Source organism: Brassica napus, unplaced genomic scaffold, assembly GCF_020379485.1.
Source record: "Brassica napus cultivar Da-Ae unplaced genomic scaffold, Da-Ae ScsIHWf_2805;HRSCAF=3581, whole genome shotgun sequence".
Classification (NCBI taxonomy): Eukaryota; Viridiplantae; Streptophyta; class Magnoliopsida; order Brassicales; family Brassicaceae; genus Brassica; species Brassica napus.
This window is the reverse complement of record NW_026016071.1, coordinates 1-23,319: the sequence shown is the minus strand read 5'-3', so window position 1 is coordinate 23,319 and position 23,319 is coordinate 1. Positions and strand designations below refer to the sequence as shown.

At 30.6% G+C, this 23,319-nt stretch overlaps 1 pseudogene; it reads right to left on the bottom strand.

Moving 5' to 3' along the window:
- Nucleotides 1–18,804: 18,804 nt before the first annotated feature.
- LOC125602322 lies at nt 18,805–22,989 on the bottom strand (annotated as a pseudogene).
- Between the last annotated feature and the right edge of the window lie 330 nt (nt 22,990–23,319).

The following is a 23,319-nucleotide window of genomic DNA, read 5'->3' as shown; positions in this document are numbered from 1 at the left end:
TTAAAACAACACTAAAATTTAGGCTTCAGTATGTATAAAGTATTACCAAAAACTCAAATTTTCGAAGGGGTTAACACATGGATTTTGAGAAAATTTTCAAAAAAATATGACAATATTGTTTTAATGCATAGTTGCATCCTTCACTAACATATGATGATGTTCAAAGAGGTTGGAGCCTTTGTTGTCTCGTTTTTCAAGAAAGTAGTTATTTCATCGATTTAGGGATGTATATGAAGTTTTACTAAATTAATTGATAAACAAATTATAACGATTTCCATATACCATAAAATACTTAAAATACATTAATACCAACTGTAAGAATGTGGTTAGAAATTTTAAAACAACACTCAAAGAATTATAGGCTTCAGTATATAAAGTATTTACCAAAAACTCAATATTTTCAAAGGGGTTAACACATGGATTTTGAGAAAATTTCAAAAATTTGACATATTGTTTTAATGCATAGTTGCATCCTCACTAACATATGATGATGATTGTTCAAAGAGGTTTTGGAGCCTTTGTGTCTCCGTTTTTCAAAAAAGTAGTTATTCATCGATTTAGGGAGTATTATGAGAAGTTTACTAAATTAATTGATAAACAATTATAACGATTCCCATATACCATGAAAAATACTTAAAATACATTAATACCAATGTAGTAGAATGTGGTTAGAAATTTTAAACAAACACTAAATATTATGGCTCAGGTATATAAAGTATTACCAAAAACTCAATATTTTCGAGGGGTGTTAACACAGGATTTGAGAAAATTTCAAAAAATTTGACAATATTGTTTTAATGCATAGTTGCATCCTGCACTAACATATGATGATGTTCAAAGAGGTTTGGAGCCTTTGTTGTCTCCGTTTTTCAAGAAAGTAGTTATTTTATAGTAGTTATTTATCGATTTAGGAGGTATTAAGAAGTTTTACTAATTAATTGATAAAAAATTATAATGATTCCCATATACCATGAAAAAAGCTTAAAATACATTAATACAGATGTAGAATGTGGTTAGAAATTTTAAAACAACACTAAAAATTATAGGCTTCAGTATATAAAGAATTTACCAAAAACTCAATATTTTCGAAGGGGGTTAACACATGGATTTTGAGAAAATTTCAAAAAATATGACAATATTGTTTTAATGCATAGTTGCATCCTTCACTAAACATATGATGATGTTCAAAGAGGTTTGGAGCCTTTGTTGTCTCCGTTTTTCAAGAAAGTAGTTATTTCATCGATTTAGGGAGTATTATGAAGTTTTACTAAATTAATTGATAAACAAATTATAACGATTTCCATATACCATGAAAAATACTTAAAATACATTAATACCAATGTAGAATGTGGTTAGAAATTTTAAAACAACATTAAAGATTATAGGCTTCAGTATATAAAGTATTTACCAAAAACTCAATATTTTCGAAAGGGTTAACACATGGATTTTGATAAAATTTCAAAAAATTGACAATATTATTTTAATGCATAGTTGCATCCTGCACTTACATGTGATGATGTTAAAAGAGGTTTGGAGCCTTTGTTGTCTCCGTTTTTCAAGAAAGTAGTTATTTTATAGTATTTAGTATTCATCGATTTAGAGGTTTAAGAAGTTTACTATATAATTATTGATAAAAAATTATAATGATTCCCATATACCATGAAAAGAGCGTAAAATACATTAATACAGATGTAGAATGTGGTTAAAAATTTTAAACAACACTAAAAATTATAGGCTTCAGTATATAAAGAATTTACCAAAAACTCATATTTTCGAAGGGGTTAACACATGGATTTTGAGAAAATTTCAAAAAATTATGACAATATGTTTTAATGCATAGTTGCATCCTTCACTAACATATGATGATGTTCAAAGAGGTTTGGAGCTTTGTTGTCTCCGTTTTTCAAGAAAGTAGTTATTTCATCGATTTAGGGAGTATTATGAAGTTTTACTAAATTAATTGATAAACAAATTATAACGATTCCCATATACCATGAAAAATACTTAAAATATTAATACCAATGTAGAATGTGGTTAGAAATTTTTAAAACAACACTAAAGATTATAGGCTTCAGTATATAAAGTATTACCAAAAACTCAATATTTTCGAAGGGGTTAACACAATGGATTTTGATAAAATTTCAAAAATTTGACAATATTGTTTTAATGCATAGTTGCATCCTTCACTAACATATGATGATGTTCAAAGAGTTTGGAGCCTTTGTTGTCTCCGTTTTTCAAGAAAGTAGTTATTTCATCGATTTAGGGAGTATTATGAAGTTTTACTAAATTAATTGATAAACAAATTATAACGATTCCCATATACCATGAAAAATACTTAAAAATACATTAATACCAATGTAGAATGTGGTTAGAAATTTTAAAACAACACTAAAATTATAGGCTTCAGTATATAAGTATTTACCAAAAACTCAATATTTTCGAGGGGGGTTAACACATGGATTTGATAAAATTCAAAAAATTTGACAATATTGTTTTAATGCATAGTTGCATCCTTCACTAACATATGATGATGATGTTCAAAGAGGTTTGGAGCCTTTGTTGTCTCCGTTTTTCAAGAAAGTAGTTATTTCATCGATTTAGGGAGTATTATGAAGTTTTACTAAATTAATTGATAAACAAATTATAACGATTCCATATATACATGAAAACTACTTAAAATACATTAATACCAATGTAGAATGTGGTTAGAAATTTTAAACAACACTAAAGATTATAGGCTTCAGTATATAAAGTATTTACCAAAAACTCAATATTTTCGAAGGGGTTAACACATGGATTTTGAGAAAATTTCAAAAAATTTGACAATATTGTTTAATGCATAGTTGCATCCTGCACTAAAATATGATGATGTTCAAAGAGGTTTGGAGCCTTTGTTGTCTCCGTTTTTCAAGAAAGTAGTTATTTTATAGTAGTTATTTCATCGATTTAGGAGGTAGTATTAAGAAGTTTTACTAATTAATTGATAAAAAATTATAACGATTCCCATATACCATGAAAAAAGCTTAAAATACATTAATACAATGTAGAATGTGGTTAGAAATTTTAAAACAACACTAAAAATTATAGGCTTCAGTATATAAATATTTACCAAAAACTCAATATTTTCGAAGGGGTTAACACATGGATTTGAGAAAATTTCAAAAAATTTGACAATATTGTTTTAATGCATAGTTGCATCCTTCACTAACATATGATGATGTTCAAAGAGGTTTGGAGCCTTTGTTGTCTCCGTTTTTCAAGAAAGAAAGTAGTTATTTCATCGATTTAGGGAGTATTATGAAGTTTTACTAAATTAATTGATAAACAAATTATAACGATTCCCATATACCATGAAAATACTTAAAATACATTAATACCAATGTAGAATGTGGTTAGAAATTTTAAAACAACACTAAAGATTATAGGCTTCAGTATATAAAGTATTTACCAAAAACTCAATATTTTCGAAGGGGTTAACACATGATTTTGAGAAATTTCAAAAATTTGACATATTGTTTTAATGCATAGTTGCATCCTGCACTAACATATGATGATGTTCAAAGAGGTTGGAGCCTTTGTTGTCTCCGTTTTTCAAGAAAGTAGTTTATAGTAGTTATTTCATCGATTTAGGGGTATTATGAAGTTTTTTTTAATATTAGAATAAAAAATTATAACGATTTCCCATATACCATGAAAAATACTTAAAATACATTAATACCAATGTAGAATGTGGTTAGAAATTTTAAAACAACACTAAAATTATAGGCTTCAGTATATAAAGAATTTACCAAAACTCAATATTTTCGAAGGGGTTAACACATGGATTTTGAGAAAATTTAAAAAATTTGACAATATATTTTAATGCATAGTTGCATCCTTCACTAACATATGATGATGTTCAAAGAGGTTTGGAGCCTTTGTTGTCTCCGTTTTTCAAGAAAGTAGTATTTTCATCGATTTAGGGAGTATTATGAAGTTTTACTAAATTAATTGATAAACAAATTATAACGATTTCCATATACCATGAAAAATACTTAAAATACATTAATACCAATGTAGAATGTGGTTAGAAATTTTAAAACAACACTAAAGATTATAGGCTTCAGTATATAAAGTATTTACCAAAAACTCAATATTTTCGAAGGGTTAACACATGGATTTTGAAAATTTCAAAAAATATGACAAATTGTTTTAATGCATAGTTGCATCCTTCACTAACATATGATGATGTTCAAAGAGGTTTGGAGCCTTTGTTGTCTCTGTTTTTCAAGAAGTAATTATTTTAAGTAGTTATTTCATCGATTTAGGGAGTATTATGAAGTTTTACTAAATTAATTGATAAAAAATTATACGATTCCATATACCATGAAAAAGAGCGTAAAATACATTAATTAGATGTAGAATGTGGTTAGAAATTTTAAAACAACACTAAAAATTATAGGCTTCAGTAATAAAGTATTTACCAAAAACTCAATATTTCGAAGGGGTTAACACATGGATTTTGAGAAAATTTCAAAAAATTGACAATATTGTTTTAATGCATAGTTGCATTCACTAACATATGATGATGATGTTCAAAGAGGTTTGGAGCCTTTGTTGTCTCCGTTTTTCAAGAAAGTAGTTATTTCATCGATTTAGGGAGTATTATTAAGTTTTACTAAATTAATTGATAAACAAATTATAACGATTCCCATATACCATGAAAAATACTTAAAATAAATTAATACCAATGTAGAATGTATATAGAAATTTTAAAACAACACTAAATATTATAGGCTTCAGTATATAAAGTATTTACCAAAAACTCAATATTTTCGAAGGGGTTAACACATGGATTTTGAGAAAATTTCAAAAAATTTGACAATATTATTTTAATGCATAGTTGCATCCTTCAGTAACATATGATGATGATGTTCAAAGAGGTTTGGAGCCTTTGTTGTCTCCGTTTTTCAAGAAAGTAGTTTTTTTATAGTAGTTATTTCATCGTTTAGGAGATGTTTATAAGAAGTTTTACTAATTAATTGATAAAAATTATAATGATTCCCGTTATACCATGAAAAATAGCGTAAAATACATTAATACAATGTAAATGTGGTTAAAATTTTAAAACAACACTAAAATTATAGGCTTCAGTATATAAAATTTACCAAAAACTCAATATTTTCGAAGGGGTTAACACATGGATTTTGAGAAAATTTCAAAAAAAATTTGACAATATTGTTTTAATGCATAGTTGCATCCTTCACTAACATATGATGATGTTCAAAGAGGTTTGGAGCCTTTGTTGTCTCCGTTTTTCAAGAAAGTAGTTATTTCATCGATTTAGGGATTAGTATTATGAAGTTTTACTAAATTAATTGATAAACCAATTATAACGATTCCCATATACCATGAAAAATACTTAAAATACATTAATACCAATGTAGAATGTGGTTAGAAATTTTAAACAACACTAAAGATTATAGGCTTCAGTATATAAGTATTTACCAAAAACTCAATATTTTCGAAGGGTTAACACATGGATTTTGAGAAATTTCAAAAAATTGACAATATTTTTTTAATGCATAGTTGCATCCTGCACTAACATATGATGATGTTCAAAGAGGTTTGGAGCCTTTGTTGTCTCCGTTTTTCAAGAAAGTAGTTATTTTATAGTAGTTATTTCATCGATTTAGGAGTATTAGAAGTTTTACTAATTAATTGATAAAAAAATTATAAGATTCCCATATACCATGAAAAAGAGCGTAAAATACATTAATACCAATGTAGAATGTGGTTAGAAATTTTAAAACAACACTAAAAATTATAGCTTCAGTATATAAAGAATTACCAAAAACTCAATATTTCGAAGGGGTTAACACATGGATTTTGAGAAAATTTAAAAAATTTGACAATATTGTTTAATGCATAGTTGCATCCTGCACTAACATATGATGATGTTCAAAGAGGTTTGGAGCCTTTGTTGTCTCCGTTTTTCAAGAAAGTGATAATTTCATCGATTTAGGGAGCATTATGAAGTTTTACTAAATTAATTGATAAACAAATTATAACGATTCCATATACCATGAAAATTACTTAAAATACATTAATACCATGTAGAATGTGGTTAAATTTTAAAACAACACTAAAGATTATAGGCTTCAGTATATAAAGTATTTACCAAAAACTCAATATTTCGAAGGGGTTAACACATGGATTTTGATAAAATTTCAAAAATATGACATATATTGTTTTAATGCATAGTTGCATCCTTCACTAACATATGATGATGTTCAAAGAGGTTTGGAGCCTTTGTTGTCTCCGTTTTCAAGAAGTAGTATTTTATAGTAGTTATTCATCGATTTAGGGAGTATTATGAAGTTTTACTAAATTAATTGATAAAAAATATAATGATTCCCATATACCATGAAAAAGAGCGAAAATACATTAATAGATGCAATGAAGAATGGTTAGAAATTTTAAAACAACACTAAAAATTATAGTCTTCAGTATATAAAGAATTTACCAAAAACTCAATATTTTCGAAGGAGTTAACACATGGATTTTGATAAAATTTCAAAAGATTTGACAATATTGTTTTAATGCATAGTTGCATCCTTCACTAACATATGATGATGATGTTCAAAGAGATTTGGAGCCTTTGTTGTCTCCGTTTTTCAAGAAAGTAGTTATTTCATCGATTTAGGGAGTATTATTAAGTTTTACTAAATTAATTGATAAACAAATTATAACGATTCCCATATACCATGAAAAATACTTAAAATAAATTAATACCAATGTAGAATGTATATAGAAATTTTAAAACAACACTAAATATTATAGGCTTCAGTATATAAAGAATTTACCAAAAACTCAATATTTTCGAAGGGGTTAACACATGGATTTTGAGAAAATTTCAAAAAATTTGACAATATTATTTTAATGCATAGTTGCATCCTGCACTAACATATGATGATGTTCAAAGAGGTTTGGAGCCTTTGTTGTCTCCGTTTTTCAAGAAAGTAGTTATTTCATCGATTTAGGGAGTATTATGAAGTTTTACTAAATTAATTGATAAACAAATTATAACGATTCCCATATACCATGAAAAAATACTTAAAATACATTAATACCAATGTAGAATGTGGTTAGAAATTTTAAAACAACACTAAATATTATAGGCTTCAGTATATAAAGTATTTACCAAAAACTCAATATTTTCGAAGGGGTTAACACATGGATTTTGAGAAAATTTCAAAAAATTTGACAATATTATTTTAATGCATATTTGCATCCTTCACTAACATATGATGATGTTCAAAGAGGTTTGGAGCCTTTGTTGTCTCCGTTTTTCAAGAAAGTAGTTATTTTATAGTAGTTATTTCATCGATTTAGCAGGTATTAAGAAGTTTTACTAATTAATTGATAAAAAATTATAATGATTCCCGTATACCATGAAAAAGAACGTAAAATACATTAATACAGATGTAAAATGTGGTTAAAAATTTTAAGACAACACTAAAAATTATAGGCTTCAGTATATTAATAATTTACCAAAAACTCAAAATTTTCGAAGGGGTTAACACATGGATTTTGAGAAAATTTCAAAAAATATGACAATATTGTTTTAATGCATAGTTGCATCCTTCACTAACATATGATGATGTTCAAAGAGGTTTGGAGCTTTTGTTGTCTCTGTTTTTCAAGAAAGTAGTTATTTCATCGATTTAGGGAGTATTATGAAGTTTTACTAAATTAATTGATAAACAAATTATAACGATTTCCATATACCATGAAAAATACTTAAAATACATTAATACCAATGTAGAATGTGGTTAGAAATTTTAAAACAACACTAAAGATTATAGGCTTCAGTATATAAAGTATTTACCAAAAACTCAATATTTTCGAAGGGGTTAACACATGGATTTTGATAAAATTTCAAAAGATTTGACAATATTGTTTTAATGCATAGTTGCATCCTTCACTAACATATGATGATGATGTTCAAAGAGATTTGGAGCCTTTGTTGTCTCCGTTTTTCAAGAAAGTAGTTATTTCATCGATTTAGGGAGTATTATGAAGTTTTACTAAATTAATTGATAAACAAATTATAACGATTCCCATATACCATGAAAAATACTTAAAATAAATTAATACCAATGTAGAATGTGGTTAGAAATTTTAAAACAACACTAAATATTATAGGCTTCAGTATATAAAGTATTTACCAAAAACTCAATATTTTCGAAGGGGTTAGTTAACACATGGATTTTGAGAAAATTTCAAAAAATTTGACAATATTATTTTATTGCATAATTGCAGCCTGCACTAACATATGATGATGTTCAAAGAGGTTTGGAGCCTTTGTTGTCTCCGTTTTTCAAGAAAGTAGTTTTTTATAGTAGTTTTCATCGATTTAGGGAGTATTATGAAGTTTTACTAATTAATTGATAAAAAATTATAATGATTCCCGTATACCATGAAAAAGAGCGTAAAATACATTAATACAGATGTAAAATGTGGTTAAAAATTTTAAGACAACACTAAAAATTATAGGCTTCAGTATATAAAGAATTTACCAAAAACTCAATATTTTCGAAGGGGGTTAACACATGGATTTTGAGAAAATTTCAAAAAATATGACAATATTGTTTTAATGCATAGTTGCATCCTTCACTAACATATGATGATGATGTTCAAAGAGATTTGGAGCCTTTGTTGTCTCCGTTTTTCAAAAAAGTAGTTATTTCATCGATTTAGGGAGTATTATGAAGTTTTACTAAATTAATTGATAAACAAATTATAACGATTTCCATATACCATGAAAAATACTTAAAATACATTAATACCAATGTAGAATGTGGTTAGAAATTTTAAAACAACACTAAAGATTATAGCTTCAGTATATAAAGTATTTACCAAAAACTCAATATTTTCGAAGGGGTTAACACATGGATTTTGAGAAAATTTCAAAAATTTGACAATATTGTTTTAATGCATAGTTGCATCCTTCACTAACATATGATGATGTTCAAAGAGTTTGGAGCCTTTGTTGTCTCCGTTTTTCAAGAAAGTAGTTATTTCATCGATTTAGGGAGTATTATGAAGTTTTACTAAATTAATTGATAAACAAATTATAACGATTTCCATATACCATGAAAAATACTTAAAATACATTAATACCAATGTAGAATGTGGGTTAGAAATTTTAAAACAACACTAAAGATTATAGGCTTCAGTATATAAAGTATTTACCAAAAACTCAATATTTCGAAGGGGTTAACACATGGATTTTGAGAAAATTTCAAAAAATTTGACAATATTATTTTAATGCATAGTTGCATCCTGCACTAAAATATGATGATGTTCAAAGAGGTTTGGAGCCTTTGTTGTCTCCGTTTTTCAAGAAAGTAGTTATTTTATAGTAGTTATTTCATCGATTTAGCATAGGTGGTTTAAGAAGTTTTACTAATTAATTGATAAAAAATTATAATGATTCCCCATATACCATGAAAAAGCGTAAAATACATTAATACAGATGTGAATGTGGTTAAAAATTTTAAAACAACACTAAAAATTATAGGCTTCAGTATATAAATAATTTACCAAAAACTCAATATTTTCGAAGGGGTTAACACATGGATTTGAGAAAATTTCAAAAAATATGACAATATTGTTTTAATGCATAGTTGCATCCTTCACTAACATATGATGATGATGTTCAAAGAGGTTTGGAGCCTTTGTTGTCTCCGTTTTTCAAGAAAGTAGTTATTTCATCGATTTAGGGAGTAGTATTATGAAGTTTTACTAAATTAACTGATAAACCAATTATAACGATTCCCATATACCATGAAAAATACTTAAAATACATTAATACCAATGTAGAATGTGGTTAGAAATTTTAAAACAACACTAAAGATTATAGGCTTTCATATATAAAGTATTTACCAAAAACTCAATATTTTCGAAGGGGTTAACACATGGATTTTGAGAAATTTCAAAAAATTTGACAATATTATTTAATGCATAGTTGCATCCTGCACTAACATATGATGATGTTCAAAGAGGTTTGGAGCCTTTGTTGTCTCCGTTTTTCAAGAAAGTAGTTTTTTTATAGTAGTTATTTCATCGATTTAGGAGATTAGTTTTATTAAGAAGTTTACTAATTTGATAAAAAATTATAATGATTCCCATATACCATGAAAAAGAGCGTAAAATACATTAATACAGATGTTGAATGTGGTTAGAAATTTTAAAACAACACTAAAAATTTAAGCTTCAGTATATAAAGAATTTACCAAAACTCAATATTTTCGAAGGGGTTAACACATGGATTTTGAGAAAATTTCAAAAATTTGAACAATATTGTTTTAATGCATAGTTGCATCCTTCACTAACATATGATGATGTTCAAAGAGGTTTGGAGCCTTTGTTGTCTCCGTTTTTCAAAAAGTATGTAATTTCATCGATTTAGGGAGTATTATGAAGTTTTACTAAATTAATTGATAAACAAATTATAACGATTTCCATATACCATGAAAATTACTTAAAATACATTAATACCAATGTAGAATGTGGTTAGAAATTTTAAAACAACACTAATTTATAGGCTTCAGTATATAAAGTATTTACCAAAAACTCAATAATTTCGAAGGGGTTAACACATTGATTTTGATAAAATTTCAAAAAATTTGACAATATTGTTTTTTAATGCATAGTTGCATCCTTCACTAACATATGATGATGTTCAAAGAGGTTTGGAGCCTTTGTTGTCTCTGTTTTTCAAGACAGTAATTATTTTATAGTAGTTATTTCATCGATTTAGGGAGTATTATGAAGTTTTACTAAATTAATTGATAAAAATTATAATGATTCCCATATACCATGAAAAAGAGCGTAAAATACATTAATACAGATGTAGAAATGGAATGGTAGAAATTTTAAAACAACACTAAAAATTATAGGCTTCAGTATATAAAGAATTTACCAAAAACTCAATATTTTCGAAGGAGTTAACACATGGATTTTGATAAAATTTCAAAAGATTTGACAATATTGTTTTAATGCATAGTTGCATCCTTCACTAACATATGATGATGTTCAAAGAGATTTGGAGCCTTTGTTGTCTCCGTTTTTCAAGAAAGTAGTTATTTCATCGATTTAGGGAGTATTATGAAGTTTTACTAAATTAATTGATAAACAAATTATAACGATTCCCATATACCATGAAAAATACTTAAAATAAATTAATACCAATGTAGAATGTGGTTAGAAATTTTAAAACAACACTAAATATTATAGGCTTCAGTATATAAAGATTTACCAAAAACTCAATATTTTCGAAGGGGTTAACACATGGATTTTGAGAAAATTTCAAAAAATTTGACAATATTATTTTAATGCATAGTTGCATCCTGCACTAACATATGATGATGTTCAAAGAGGTTTGGAGCCTTTGTTGTCTCCGTTTTTCAAGAAGTAGTATTTTATAGTAGTTATTTCATCGATTAGGAGGGATTATAAGAAGTTTTACTAATTAATTGATAAAAAATTATAATGATTCCCGTATACCATGAAAAATAGCGTAAAATACATTAATACAGATGTAAAATATTGTTAAAAGATTTAAAACAACACTAAAAATTATAGGCTTCAGTATATAAAGAATTTACCAAAAACTCAATATTTTCGAAGGGGTTAACACATGGATTTTGAGAAAATTTCAAAAAATATGAAAATATTGTTTTAATGCATAGTTGCATCCTTCACTAACATATGATGATGTTAAAATAGGTTTGGAGCCTTTGTTGTCTCCGTTTTTCAAGAAAGTAGTTATTTCATCGATTTAGGGAGTATTATGAAGTTTTACTAAATTAATTGATAAACCAATTATAACGATTTCCATATACCATGAAAAATACTTAAAATACATTAATACCAATGTAGAATGTGGTTAGAAATTTTAAAACAACACTAAAGATTATAGGCTTCAGTATATAAAGTATTTACCAAAAACTCAATATTTTCGAAGGGGTTAACACATGAATTTTGAGAAATTTCAAAAAATTTGACAATATTATTTTAATGCATAGTTGCATCCTGCACTAACATATGATGATGTTCAAAGAGGTTTGTAGCCTTTGTTGTCTCCGTTTTTCAAGAAAGTAGTTTTTTTATAGTAGTTATTTCATCGATTTAGGAGGTATTAAGAAGTTTTACTAATTAATTAATAAAAAATTATAATGATTCCCATATACCATGAAAAAGAGCGTAATATACATTAATACAGATGTTGAATGTGGTTAGAAATTTTAAAACAACACTAAAAATTATAAGCTTCAGTATATAAAGAATTTACCAAAAACTCAATATTTTCGAAGGGGTTAACACATGGATTTTGAGAAAATTTTAAAAAATTTTACAATATTATTTTAATGCATAGTTGCATCCTGCACTAACATATGATGATGTTCAAAGAGGTTTGGAGCCTTTGTTGTCTCCGTTTTTCAAGAAAGTGATAATTTCATCGATTTAGGGAGAATTATGAAGTTTTACTAAATTAATTGATAAACAAATTATAACGATTTCCATATACCATGAAAATTACTTAAAATACATTAATACCAATGTAGAATGTGGTTAGAAATTTTAAAACAACACTAAAGATTATAGGCTTCAGTATATAAAGTATTTACCAAAAACTCAATAATTTCGAAGGGGTTAACACATTGATTTTGATAAAATTTCAAAAAATATGACAATATTGTTTTAATGCATAGTTGCATCCTTCACTAACATATGATGATGTTCAAAGAGGTTTGGAGCCTTTGTTGTCTCTGTTTTTCAAGACAGTAATTATTTTATAGTAGTTATTTCATCGATTTAGGAGAGTAAGTAATGAAGTTTACTAATTAATTGATAAAAAATTATAATGATTCCCATATACCATGAAAAAGAGCGTAAAATACATTAATTCAGATGCAGAATATGGTTAGAAATTTTAAAACAACACTAAAAATTATAGTCTTCAGTATATAAAGAATTTACCAAAAACTCAATATTTCGAACGAAGGGTTAACCATGGATTTTGAGAAAATTTCAAAAAATTTGACAATATTGTTTAATGCATAGTTGCATCCTTCACTAACATATATGATGATGTTCAAAGAGTTTGGAGCCTTTGTTGTCTCCGTTTTTCAAGAAAGTAGTTATTTCATCGATTTAGGAGAGTATTATGAAGTTTACTAAATTAATTGATAAACAAATTATAACGATTCCCATATACCATGAAAAAAAGCTTAAATACATTAATACCAATGTAGAATGTTATAGAAATTTTAAAATAACACTAAATATTATAGGCTTCAGTATATAAAGAATTTACCAAAAACTCAATATTTTCGAAGGGGTTAACACATGGATTTTGAGAAAATTTCAAAAAATTGACAAATATTTTAATGCATAGTTGCATCCTGCACTAACATATGATGATGTTCAAAGAGGTTTGGAGCCTTTGTTGTCTCCGTTTTTCAAGAAAGTAGTTATTTTATAGTAGTTATTTCATCGATTTAGGAGGTATTAAGAAGTTTTACTAATTAATTGATAAAAAATTATAATGATTCCCATATACCATGAAAATAGCGTAAAATACATTAATACAATACAGATGTAGAATGTGGTAAAAATTTAAAACAACACTAAAAATTATAGGCTTCAGTATATAAATAATTTACCAAAAACTCAATATTTTCGAAGGGGTTAACACATGGATTTTGAGAAAATTTCAAAAAAATGACAAAAATATTTTAATGCATAGTTGCATCCTTCACTAACATATGATGATGTTAAAAGAGGTTTGGAGCCTTTGTTGTCTCCGTTTTTCAAGAAAGTAGTTATTTCATCGATTTAGAGGAGTATTATGAAGTTTTACTAAATTAATTGATAAACAATTATAACGATTTCATATACCATGAAAAATACTTAAAATACATTAATACCAATGTAGAATGTGGTTAGAAATTTTAAAACAACACTAAAGATTATAGGCTTCAGTATATAAATTATTTACCAAAAACTCAATATTTCGAAGGGGTTAACACATGGATTTTGAGAAAATTTCAAAAAATTTGACAATATTATTTTAATGCATAGTTGCATCCTGCACTAACATATGATGATGTTCAAAGAGGTTTGGAGCCTTTGTTGTCTCCGTTTTTCAAGAAAGTAGTTTTTTTATAGTATTATTTCATCGATTTAGCAGTATTATCAGAAGTTTATTAATTAATTGATAAAAAATATAAAAATTATAATGATTCCCATATACCATGAAAAAGAGCGTAAAATACATTAATACAGATGTAGAATGTGGTTAAAATTTTAGACACCACTATAAAATTATAGGCTTCAGTATATAAATAATTACCAAAAACTCAATATTTCGAAGGGGTTAACATGGATTTTGAGAAAATTTCAAAAAATATGACAATAGTTTTAATGCATAGTTGCATCCTCACTAACATATGATGATGTTCAAAGAGGTTTGGAGCTTGTTTGTTGACTCCGTTTTTCAAGAAAGTAGTTATTCATCGATTTAGGGAGTATTATGAAGTTTTACTAAATTAACTGATAAACAATTATAACGATTTCCATATACCATGAAAAATACTTAAAATACATTAAACCATGTAGAATGTGGTTAGAAATTTAAAAACAACACTAAAGATTATAGGCTTCAATATATAAGTATTTACCAAAACTCAATATTTTCGAAGGGATTAACACATGAATTTGAGAAATTTCAAAAAATTTGACAATATTATTTTAATACATAGTTGCATCCTGCACTAACATATGATGATGTTCAAAGAGGTTTTTGCCTTTGTTGTCTCCGTTTTTCAAGAAAGTAGTTATTTATAGTAGTTATTTCATCGATTTAGGAGTATTAAGAAGTTTTACTAATTAATTGATAAAAAAATTATAATGATTCCCATATACCTTGAAAAAGAGCGTAATATATTAATACCAATGTAGAATGTGGTTAGAAATTTTAAAACAACACTAAAATTATAAGCTTCAGTATATAAAGAATTTACCAAAAACTCAATATTTTCGAAGGGTTAACACATGGATTTTGATGAAAATTTCAAAAGATTGACAATATTGTTTTAATACATAGTTGCATCCTCACTAACATATGATGTGATGTTCAAAGGATTGGAGCCTTTGTTGTCTCCGTTTTTCAAGAAAGTAGTTATTTCATCGATTTAGGGAGTATTATTAAGTTTACTAAATTAATTGATAAACAAATTATAACGATTCCCATATACCATGAAAAATACTTAAAATAAATTAATACAATGTAGAATGTGGTTAGAAATTTTAAAACAACACTAAAGATATATAGGCTTCAGTATATAAAGTATTTACCAAAAACTCAATATTTCGAAGGGGTTAACACATGGATTTGAGAAAATTTCAAAAAATATGACAATATTATTTTTATGCATAGTTGCATCCTGCATTAACATATGATGATGTTCAAAGAGGTTTGGAGCCTTTGTTGTCTCCGTTTTTCAAGAAAATAGTTATTACCGAAAAACTCAATATTTTCGTAGGGGTCAACACATAGATTTTAAGAAAAATTTAAAAATATGACAATACAGTTTTAGTGCACAGTTGCATCCTGCACTAACATATGATGAAGGTCAAAGAGGTTTGGAACTTTGTTATCTCTCTGTTTTCTCTAGAGAATAACGATTTTATTGTGCTTAGTCCATCTATTTAGGGAGTATTATGAAGTTTTATTAAATTAGTTGATAAATTTTTAAAATGATAATCTTTTACCTTGAAAGAGAGTTTAATACATATTAATACAAATGTAGAATGTGTTTAGATATTTTAACACAACACTAAAGATCATAGGCTTCAGTATATAGAGCATCTACCGAAAAATTCAATATTTTGCAGGGGTTAACACATAGATTTTGAAAAAAAAGTAAAAAATATGACAATACAGTTTTAATGCATAGTTGCATCATGCACTAACATATAATGAAGGTTAAAAATGTTTGGAACCTTTGTTGTCTCCGTTTCTCTAGAGAATAGCTATTTTATAGTAGTTAGTACACCAATCAAGGGAGTATTATGAAGTTTTACTAAATTAATTGATAAAAAAAATTAAAACGATGCTCATGTACCATGAAAGAGAGTTTAATATACATTAATACAAATGTATAATGTGTTTAGAAATTTTAAAACAGCACTAAAGATCGTAGGCATTAGTATATAGAGTATTTACCGAAAACTCATATTTTTGTAATGGTTAACACATAGATTTTGAGAAAAATTGAAAAATATGATAATATTGTTTTAATGCATAGTTGCATCATGCAGTAACAGATGATGAAGGTCAAAGAGGTTTGGAATCTTTGTTGTCTCATTTTTCTCTAGAATAACGATTTTATAGTGGTTAGTCCACCAATTTAGGGAGTATTATGAAATTTTACTAAATTAATTGATAAAAACTAAAACGGAGAAACAATCCAATCCATTATGGAACGATCCATGGCTAAGTTGTACCGAACAGATTATACCCATGGGACCAGTTCCGGAACACCAGCAAGACCTCACTGTCGCTTGCATCCTCTTGCCTGACGGTTCAGACAAAGAGGCGATCAGACGTATTATTCCACAAAAGAGAGCAGAATTCTGAGCCTGAAACCTAGTCGATCAGGAGAATACACAATAAAGACGGGATACAAAGCATCTTTGGAGAAAACAGAGCTACTGGCAATAGATCATGAAGACGGCACCTTTGACTGGAACGCTGGTGGAGTATGGAAAATCACACTTCCCCCAAAGCTCAAACTATTCTTACGGAAGATTTTACGAGGAGCATTACCAGTGGGCGAATGTTTGGCCACCCGAAACATCACCTCCACCATCAACTGTAAGAGAGGCAACACCCCCAAATCTATTACTCATATTTTTCTTCACTGCGGTATGGAAGCTGGCACCTTTCTCCACTAGCGTGAACACTAGAGGACTAGTAAATTTGCCTGGGTTGTTGAAACAGTCTTTGCAGGTTGGTGTGTCTCCCTCCCTCCGGCATTACTGCGGGACCTCTCGCCCCCTGGATATTATGGCACCTTTGGTTGGCAAGGAATGACTACTGTTTCAATAACAAAGAGACAACAGCGGAAATGATCATCACAAAAGCGGTGGCATCAGCGCGGGAATGGCTCTCTGCTCAAACACCCGACTCACCCGCTAAGCCATCAACAGAGAGTCCCAGACTCAAACAGGACACCGTACTCAACGCTGCTCCAAACAGATGCAGCATGGAGAGAAGGCCTTCAGGACTCGGCTGGATTGTGGGAGAAGGACCTGAGAAGATATCGATCCTAGCACACTGTCACTACGTCAACTCCCCCCTGGTGGCAGAGGGCCTGGCGCTACGGAAGCACTACAATTCTGTATCGAGAAGGACATCCGACAGGTTCGATGTAAAACTGACTCACTCCTGCTGTCAAAGCACTCAACTCAGGACAACATGCAGCAGAGATCTATGGCATTGTGGCTGGCATAGTCTGTCTTTCTTTAGCTTTTGATTCTATCTCCTTTTCTTGGATTCAACGAACTAGAAATGGAGAGGCTGATGCTTTGTCAAAGCAAGCCCTCTGGAATGAAGTTGTGTAATGGCTCCCATAAACATTGGAGTTTAAGTTCTATCGAATGAATATGGTGTTACAAAAAAAAATAGTAGTCGTACCAGAACCAAACTGAAATATCCAAAACTGAAACCGGATCGAAAACCTCAGATACTCGAATAGTTTTTATATTTCTGTATTTAAAATAACCAAAATGAACCGAAACTACACCGACGAAGACCGAATGAATACTCAAATATATAAAATATTAATTATATATACATATAACATAACCAATTAAAATTTATTAAAAGTATCCGAAAGTATTGAAAATACAAATTGTTAAAAAGTATATGAAGTAGTCAAAATTATCTTAATTATCTAAAAATATCAGGATATTTTTATTTAAATATTAAAAATAATCCTATTTATCTAACAATTTTATCTGAATCATTTTGATTATTTGATAATTTATCCAAAATATCTGATAGTTTACCTAAAGCTATCCGAATACCAATTGAAACAGAACCAAATATTTTTAGGGTTTTTGGTACCTATTTTTACTAACAAGATAGAACGTGAGTGTGTATTCTTAATTATGCATATATCTAAATATTCTGAATTACTCTAAAATTTCTTTAAAAACATAAACATAATATTTTTTAAAAACACATAAATATAATATTGTAAAGATGATTATCTCCTATAACTATTGATAAATATCGATAGTGGAAAATAAATCCATTTGAGAACATGTAGTGAGTTCTAGTCCAAAAAAAAAAACATGTAGTGAGCTTTGAATTAAGATTGCACGAGTTCATGATTCGTTTAGGCATAAATGGAAAATTAGTTTGTAACCACACAAAAGAGTTTTTCTTTTAACACTTAAACAATCATTTATTATCAAAGGTAGTAATACAATGATCTGGGTATCACAATCTCATTTCATTACAGTTTTGGTTCATCATTTTCTTTTTTCACAAGAGTTTATTTGGAGATTAATAGGCTGTGATCAATTAAATTATCATCAAAGTACAGAAGACGCACTCTTTCCGTTAAGCTCACCAAACTTCATTTTTTCTTTCGGAAGGCTTTTTCTTCTTTTTGAAAATCAATATTAGAAAACGTAAACATCACTTTTGAATAAGTAGTCCCTTACAAATCTAACAGGTTAGTTAAATAAGTTGTATTAAATAGGGAAAATGAACTGTTTGGCTTCTCTCTGACCAGGAATAAATTGCAGTTAACCAAGCCAAAACTGAATCAAAAGAAACACAACATTTGTTTTTGACATATAAAAAGCTAAAAGAAGCATACCATATCTAACAAAAAATTCGGCGTATCAAATCTGCGAAAGTCGGAGCATAACACACAAGGAAATACATAAGAAAAACAAACATTCTAGTTTTACACGTCTTTTGTTTTCAACGTAACGCTCTTCATCGGCCAAAAATAATAATGTCATATGAGTAAGAAATATTTTCCCAATAACACCTTCACGTGTTTGCTCATTTATCTGTGCTTCAACATGGCCTCGTGGAAGCTGCGAGGAGGAGATCCATTGGAAGACGGTGGTGGAACTCTGTTGAATCGCTCTGGGCTACGACTCCTTTCGCGCTCTCTTCCCCATCCATTACTGCTTCTGCTTCCCATTCCACTAAATTATTATACAAATCTCAAAGTCAGAATCGTATACTTTTCTGTGTAACCGACAAAATCAAAAGTTATATCTTGTTTTTATCATTTACCTGTCACGTGAACCGAAGCTGCTACCTCTGCCACCATAACCAGAGTCTCTGCCACGACCTCCAGAAGGAGGACCCCAACGGCTGAATTTGTTCATTCCACCACCACGTGCAGCCATTTCGCGGATCTGAGGAGGAACTTTCTGGTCTGCTCCTTCCAAGATCTTGATCAGATCCGAAGCATGCTTCGAGTCTTGATCGCCAAAGAATGTGAATGCCTGACCAGTCGCTCCAGCTCTTCCTGTTCTTCCGATTCTGTGAACATAGTCTTCCACTCCATTGGGGAAATCATAGTTTATGACCGCCCTGTCATTCCAGCAATTTTGTGTTATCATGTTGTCTAATAAGAGAATTCGAATTCTGTTAAATAAATATTACACGGGATATATATTATACCTGATGTCCTTGACGTCCAGTCCACGAGCAGCAACATCAGTTGCAACAAGAACCGGAGTCCTGCCACTGCGGAATTGATTCAGAACACTGTCTCTCTCAGGCTGCGACTTGTCTCCATGTATAGCAGCAGCTCCAAATTGGCGGGTTATATTGCGAGTTAGCTGGTCACACATCCTTTTGGTTGAGCAGAATATTATCACCTTTGATCCTGGTTCCTGAGACCTCAATATCTGCTCTAACCTCCTCTGTTTCTCCATCGTTGCTACCACTTCAATGTGCTGTGTCCAGAAAAAGCAGATTCATTTTTTTTTTTTGCTTAAATGGTCAGCTGAATCAAATAGCAATGGTATCAAGGCAAACCATACCTGCGTGATCGACTTGTTAGCCACAAGCTCGTCAACATTGCCAATGTTGACCTGAGCAGGGTTAACAAGCAAGTCAGCTGCAATTTTCCTGACTCCCTTTGGCCATGTAGCTGTGTACATAAGCGTTTGACGCTTAGTGGGAATCTCTTTCACAATCTTCCTTATCTGCGGTTCGAAACCCATGTCCAACATTCTATCAGCCTCATCTAGCAAAGATAAGATACTGGCGCAGACTAATTCTCCTCATCTCAAGGATATCGTTCAATCGTCCAGGAGTCGCTACCACTATATCTGCTCCTCTTTCTAAATCCCTCAGCTGAGGACCTTTTGGTGCACCACCATACAAGCACTGATATATATAGATAACAAAAGCACTACATTAGAGTACTAGCAAGTTGACAAGTTCCAAAAAATCAATGACGTTTACTTACCGTACACGAAATTCTTGACGACCTCCCAAATTTAACAGCTTCATCTTGGATTTGTGTGGCCAGCTCCCTCGTTGGAGACAACACCAAGATTGTTGGGCCCATTCTCGAATCATTCCGGATGCGTTGAAGATGCATGAAGGCAGGAATCAAGTAACCCAAAGTTTTTTCCCGAGCCAGTTTTAGCAATGGCTACTATGTCCCTACCTTGCATGGCAATTGGCCACGACGAGCTGAGCTTGAATCGGGGTTGGAGCAGAGAAACCTGCACGAGTACCTACGAAAGCAGAGAAACCGGAGGCCCTATGAGAAGAGGAGCACCAAAATTCTATTTGGCTTATGGAATGGTGGCTCATGTCAGAAGAAGCACCTCCCCCATTTGCAGGCGGCAAAAGATTACTGATGAAACTGCAGCAGGAGGACGCCTTTTCTTCTGTCTGGACCCGGTGGTGAAATGAATCATCACACCGTTAACGGGCCGGTCACAAGCTTGCATGATTTTGGAAGTCCTTCCAAAAAACAAATTGGTCCGCCATAAAGGCCACTCCAACTATTTTGCAAGGACTCAAAAAATTAGTACAGTGTACGACATTAGCTCCTCTGAGGAGGAAACATCGCACCTGGGGAAAACAAAACAAAAAAGAGAGAGAGAGAGAGTGCATACGAATAAAGTTAGACTCTAAGGTGATAGTAATATGGTAACAAAATAAGTCTAATATTAGGCCAACCTAGCTAGCTCCATATATTAGAACACAGCATAAAAATCGACATAGATCCAAGAGCTAATTGGTAGAGATGCACAACTAAGAAACAAGTTTGAGGATTGATTAGTCCTATTCAATTTACTAGAAAAATAAATTCATACCTCACGCAGAAGCTCAGGAGGAAAACCAGTAGTTTCAAAGGACATAAGAGGTGTGGAACTTGGCCCCCCTAAAGAAAGGAGTGAAAAAAATATCAGTTACAGTTTTAGCAATTAATATAAAGAATATATAATCTAAAGTAAGCTGACTTGAGATGAAGATAGTGAAGATATGTTATTACTAAATGAAAAGAAAGGTTGTGCAGGAAGAAAAGAGGCGGGTCTAGCAAAAAGATAAAAGATGTGTGTGTTTAAAAAGAAAGGGTCCAGATACTTACACTGACAGTAATTTCGTGACGGCGGCAATAGGCATCGGGGGAAATATCATTTGCTAGAGCTGATGATGGAGGAGGAGGGGGGAGGAATTTCCCAAGTCCATTAGCAGCACCATTCCTGGCAACCTATAACATTATAGTTGTTGAGAAAGATTCACAAGAAGTTTTACAAAAAACAAACAAGAAAAAGTAGCTCATTAAATCTGGAGCCAGAATCAACCTTAGGTCCACCGTTACCGTAACCGTTACGGTACAGAACATCATCCTTGGCAGCAGGGACATAGCTAGGTATGGAAGAAGTGTGGTGTTGAACCAGAACCTGAACGGAGGAGCTAACAGAGAGCAGCTTGGGAGGGTGAGAGGAGGTGGCAGGTCTCTCGTACTGAGTAACGTTGGTCTCAGGATTCCAAAAGTACAAGTAGCCAGTAAGATCATCGACAAGACCCTTCCAAGGCTTGGGAAGAGAATGATCCTCAGGTGCGTAACGGACTGCAGAAGCGCGGTAGCAGCCATACCAACCAATCACTGCAAATGAATGAATGAATGAAAAGAGAGATGACATGTTCGTTAACCCCCAATATATCAAAAGTCAACAATCTCACAGATCTGGATACAGCTAAGAAGAAGAAATCTGGATACAAATAATATACACTGAAGCAGAAAAGGGAGGACGGCTAACAAGTTACCTGGATTCGTTAGAGAAAGTGAATGGTCAAATAGATCCAAATCGAGATCTACTTTTTTTTTTTTTTTTCCTCTCTCTCTCTCTCTCTCCTCTCTCTTCAACAATCTAAGACGCGTAGAGACGAGACGAGAGAGATGAGTGAGGATTGCGAAGCGAAAACGCGTTCCGCTAGGTTTTTATAAACCAAAGCATTCTCTCACAAACCAGAAATATCTATTTGTCAAAGTCAATAAACGAGCCCCGCTTCCTTCTATTTTGGGCCTTTGTCTGGACCCAAAGCCCGTTCTCTATGTGGATGCTGAAAGAAAAAGCCCACGGAACCAAAGGGGACTACAAAGAGACTAAAAACAAGAGGAAAACAAAATCGTTGCTATGTTAGGTTTTGCAGGATAATGAGATGGTTCTGCCAAAGGGAAACTTGTTTTCCAAGGGTTTGGCGAATTTAACGAATGGGAAGTCACATTCCACACATGGTTTTCCAATATCAAAGCACTCACCATCAACTCTTGATGCGTCTCCCCACTGCACAAGGTTCAATTCCTGCTTTTCTGAGACTGCTCGGATTATACCCAATGCACCGAGTGCCACCCGTAGGTCCATGAAAAGTATTATTGTACCACTATGCTGCCTTGAGTGATTTACGACAGTAATGGGAGAGATATATATCGTCTTTTTGGAAGCTTCTACCACATTTCAATAAAGCCAAACGTTTGTGTCTTCGATATTGACTGCTTGATGCACAAATTTTTTCTTCTTAGTTATGCCATCTTTCATGTTTTACTCAATTGTCGATTGTAATGGTTTTTGGAAACGATGTCCCCTGGAGAGAGGAGAAGAAAGATGAATATAAAAAAAAAAAAAAAAAAAAACTGTTTGTGTCTTTCCTTTTGGTTTCTCTACTTCATAGTGTGCTTCTGGTCTATGAAAACA